The sequence below is a fragment of the Zingiber officinale genome, chromosome 10A (assembly GCF_018446385.1).
Source record: "Zingiber officinale cultivar Zhangliang chromosome 10A, Zo_v1.1, whole genome shotgun sequence".
Taxonomy (NCBI): domain Eukaryota; kingdom Viridiplantae; phylum Streptophyta; class Magnoliopsida; order Zingiberales; family Zingiberaceae; genus Zingiber; species Zingiber officinale.
The window spans coordinates 90,862,038-90,867,004 of record NC_056004.1 but is presented as its reverse complement, the minus strand read 5'-3'; the positions used below and the strand labels follow the sequence as shown (position 1 = coordinate 90,867,004).

At 39.1% G+C, this 4,967-nt stretch overlaps 1 non-coding gene across 1 annotated transcript; it reads left to right on the top strand.

Annotated features, from left to right (window-relative positions):
* The first annotated feature begins 4,643 nt into the window (after positions 1 to 4,643).
* On the top strand, positions 4,644 to 4,749 carry LOC122028319. Its single transcript, XR_006124725.1, has one exon. It is a non-coding gene; the product is annotated as a small nucleolar RNA R71 (small nucleolar RNA).
* Positions 4,750 to 4,967: the final 218 nt, after the last annotated feature.

The window sequence follows — 4,967 nt, the reverse complement described above, 5'->3', positions numbered from 1 at the left end:
CATATTAATGGCAACTTACATTGAGTCCTGGATAAGGATAAATTCAGATCACATTCCACCTAATGAAGTAATTAGGTTTATTCCACCCTAGTTCGGAAATATAACTTACCTCAAATCTGACTCATAGCTCCCTCTTTGGTGACATCACGGCCACAAAGAAAACAGTTGCCGGAATTGCTGTATGAAGTTAATAAAAATCACTGCCAGAAGCAAAGACACAATTAACGCATCCCTCTATTTCAACATCGCATCCAAACCTCTACAAACTTGGAACAAAATCGAAATGCCTTACCCAATCCTTGTGCTGACAGTTTCCTTCCAGTCCAAAACCACAGCAGGCAGTTGTTGAGATCGGCAATACTGAGCTTAACGGTTCGATATCAGGGCACAGGTCAGACGCGATCGACTGGAGGGATCTTGGGCTGTTGGCGCTAGGGCAGAAACAAGGCAGCAACCGCCCAGATCAGAGGCACGAGGAGGAAGGGAAGCTTCGGCCGGCGTCCAAGGACCAGACCTAGGGTTCGGCTGGCCGATCAATAGGGGGCTCGGCGGTGATCCGGGACTAGGGCACAGGTCGATGGTGGCTTCCAGCGCGATCGGCGGCAGCAATCCTGTAAGGAATCGGAGACTAGGGCATCGACCTTGGGGTGGCGCTCGGGTGGCTGGTAGCTAAGGCACAGAGAAGGATCGGCTACGGGGTATCAGATGCCGGCGGCCGACGCTCGAGCATTGATCGGTGCCGAGAAGAACCAGGAGGAAGGGGAAGTCGAGGTGTTGACGCCGAGAGAGAGAGAGACCTAGGGCTCGAGGGTGTGGCCGGCGACAGAGCTTTTCCCTTGGCTTGTCGTCGCGTGAGAGAGCTGGCAAAGAAAGCTTCAACGTTCACGGAAGAAAAAGGGGAAGAAGAGACGACGGTTTCGGCGCACAGAGGAGGTTAGCACGCGGCACTGTTCGGCGGGGAGAAAAGGAAAAAATAAATCAAAAGAAAAAAAAAATAAAAACCAAACTTTTCTTCTTTTAAAACGGGGTAGTCTAAACAGGCTTTTCAGGGTCCCGTTTTTATCCCCGTAAACCCATCCATACGAGCTCCGAAAAATTCTCGAAAAATTTCGAAAAATTTCGAAAAATTCCCTTATTATTGTTCTCTATTTTTCGATATTTTACAGCTCCTCTTGGGGACATTATCAACCTAGATTACTAGGACATAGTTTTCTTCTATAATCAACAACACACACTATAATTAATATCATTTCTCAACTTATCGGACCTCTTATTTATCAAGCTAAATCTCACCTTTTGATAAGTTAAATAAATAAATACTAAGTACACGTGCTTATTATTATATCGGGATTAAGAGCACATACTTTCATAATAATAAAGGTCTTGTTCTTTTATTAAGTCAGTATAAAAAGAACTTATCTTAAATGGTCCTGCTCAATACACTCAGAGGGTACTAGTGTAATTTTATAGTTAAGATAAACTAATACCAAATTACACTACGACTATTCCAATGATTTGTTCCTATCCATCTTAGTCGTGAGCTACTGTTTATAATTTATAAAAAACTGATAACATGATCTTCTATGTGTGACACCACACACCATGTTATCTACAATATAAATTAATTGAACAACTACACTTGGCATATAAATGTAGACATTTTTGACCAATGTGATTATTTATTTCAAAATAAATGTTTACAAAAGACTAGGCTTTTAGTATACACTCTAACATCAAGTTCTATGAATCATGACTATTTTCATAGTTATCTACCATCAAAACTGGATAAGGTGTAAGAGATATAAAACAAGGCCAATACTTAAACTCTTACAGTAAAAATCTCACTTCATTCTATTATAGGTAGAAAAAGATAGATTACTAAACATACTAGCACCATAAGTAACCCATAAACCACATAAATCTAGAACAAGCATGCTAGTATTTTGCATTAAGGAACAAATAGTCATAATGTGATGAATGATGCAACTATGAAAAATTTATTATTATGCACAAAGAAATGTGAAAAAACTAAGAATTATAACAAACAGTACACTAAACCCAAACATCCCCCAGACTTAAACTTTTCATCATCTCGATGGAAACTAGAAATGTAATGTGGAGGAGATTTATGAAGTTTAGAGAAGTTACCAAGTGGTGAGCTCCAAATGATTGACACATTCATGTTCTTGAAGATACTCCTCTAATCGATGCTCACATTTCCCCACAACTTTGAAATCTACAAAAAGAATTAGACAAGAAAAATTAAGTAGAGGGATTAGAGTTATTATGAACGAAGTAAAGAAACTAAAACTAAAATGAAAATAAGATTGAACTTGGGTTGCCTCCCAAGAAGTGCTTGTTTTAGGTCATTAACTCAACCACCTCATTAGTCTCATCGAAATCTTGCTCTTGGAGGGGTAAGATATTTCAACACCATCTTACCAAGGGCTCTTATTATGGAGGGAGCTTTCAATATAGAAGTTAAAAAGTGAAGTATTGTTCTCTCCATCCTTGTCTTCTTTGTAGTTCTTTCAAGTGGTCGAAGACGGTTCAGATTAAGCTTCCAATTAAAGGCCCCATGAAAATCTACACACTCAAAAGAAATACAAATCTCCCACAAGCATGTTAAATAAGATAGAACCATAACCATATCAAGATAAGCTGAATGCATAATAAAAACGGAATCACATCCAACAAAGTCAACGATGGGTACCTCTATAATGTTGTCCAAAATATCACAAGAAATACTAACTTTGCTTTGCTAAGAGATACTTAATATTTCTAAACATGTGAATGTGACTTCCTCTGAATCAAATGATGGTTCTGGCTCTGGCTTAGGTGTTGGTGCTACTAAAGGTGGTGATTCTTGAGACTCTGCTAATTTTGCATAAGTCCCTACACATTGGTCCACAACATGTTCAATCCTTGCATCTCTCATAATCTCAGATGATTGTATGTGTTGGGGTTGCAAGGTTGCAAACATAGTCTCACATTGAAAACACATGGGAAAGATCATGGATTTATAAGAGAAAGATATCTCCATTGGCATGTGACCTTTTGGGGAGAGACCAAGAGCAAAGCCATGAGAGTCTAAACCCAAAGTAGATAATATCATGTCATTGTAGAAATATCTAAATTCTTTTCGATCCTACAATTAGTATCCGAGCCTAGACTGCCAGAAGGTTTAATCGTCGACTGTGCACAAGAGCTATGGTCTGTTTGAGCCATGTGGGAACAATATTGACCTTGAACAAAGAAAGTGGGAGCTCCTATGTTTGGATCAAGAGGACTAGACACCAGATAGGAAGTCCTAGTTGCGGCTAGGCAAGGAAGTCCTAGTAGTTTGGGGGGGGGGGGGGTACCGAGGGGCAGGAAGACCTGGTGGGTTGCGGATCAGACGTGGGAAGCCTGTGGTCCTTTGTTTGAGGGAGTGGATTATTGGGGTTGCAAGGTTGCAAACATAGTCCCACATTGAAAACACATGAGAAAAATTATGGATTTATAAGAGAAAGATATCTCCATTGGCATGAGGCCTTTTGGGGAGAACCCAAGAGCAAAGCCATGAGGGTCTAGACCCAAAGTGGATAATATCATGTCATTGTAGAGATATCTAAATTCTTTTTGATCCTACAATGTAGACAAAGGAGGTAATTCTTGAGATGCTGCTTCAACACTACAGTTCCCTACACTTCCTTCTATATCAATATCATCATCGCATTCATTGCTGAATAATACTCCGAGATCAATATCATCTAAAAGAGAATCAACAACATGAGGATCACCGACTTCATTTGCATTCTTAAGTTGATCTATCACATCACATTCATCATCTGAAAATTCAATTTCACTATAACATCCTGTAAAACCTGGAGGTAGATCTGAAAACTTGTTATCTACTTCATTATCATCACAATTCTCATCTGAAGAATCTTCATCTTTATACATCAGGAAATCTGCACTCAACCGTATTTGGATCACAGAATTTGTCAGGATCGTTATCTTTGTTGGCCCCCACTAGCCTTTATGGAAAAGGAACCTTTAGTGAAGATTTTGAGAATGGTTGAGCTTGTGGCTAAGGTTCAACTCGTTTATCTAGTGTTGGTGTGATCAATCATTAAGGGAAAGGAACTTGTGGCCTTTGGGAACTTCCTAGAGTAATGGAACTGAGTTCTTGAGGTCTTCTATTGTTCTTCTCCTCAATTCTGTACAACTCCTTTTCCAGAAGTTCTTCATGATTTTTGCCACTTCTCAACTTAATAACATTACACTGTTTAGTAGACTTTATCTTTGTAGGAGGGTGGTCATGTTTGAACCATTTTGAAACTATGCTATCAATCTTTACCTCCAACTATTTGAACTCCTCATTCTGTGACATGTGAATTTCAAAACTCTTGGATGGTTGAATTGCAATTTGTTTAACAGGCTCTCTTACATTTATGGCTTGCACTTCTTGAATTTTTGAGGAAGATTCCATCCAACTTTTGTTCGACCATTCATGGAGGTTTAATGTCACTTGATCAATTAATGTGTATGCTTCGTCCACACTTTTGTTCATAAAAGAACCTCTGGCTGATGAATCCAATAAACATTTGTCTGAGAAAGAAATTCCCCTATAGAATATGTGCAAGGTCAGCCATTTTTCCAAGCCATGATGAGGGCACTGTCTTTGTAGACTCTTGAATCTGTCCTATGCTTCAAATAATGATTCTCCATCCGCTTGAGCAAAATTTGTGATGCAATTCCTCATGTAAACTGTTCTACTTGGGGGGAAAAAGTGATTCAGAAATTACTGCTACAATTGTTTCCAACACGTAATGCTTTGAGGACGGAGGGAATATAACCAAGTCCTTACTTTATCCTTGATACTGAAAGGAAATGCTATCAATCAAACTGCACCTGCTGACACTGTAAAATACTGAAAAATGGCAAATAATGATAAGGGAATTTTTTAAAATTTTTGGAAATTT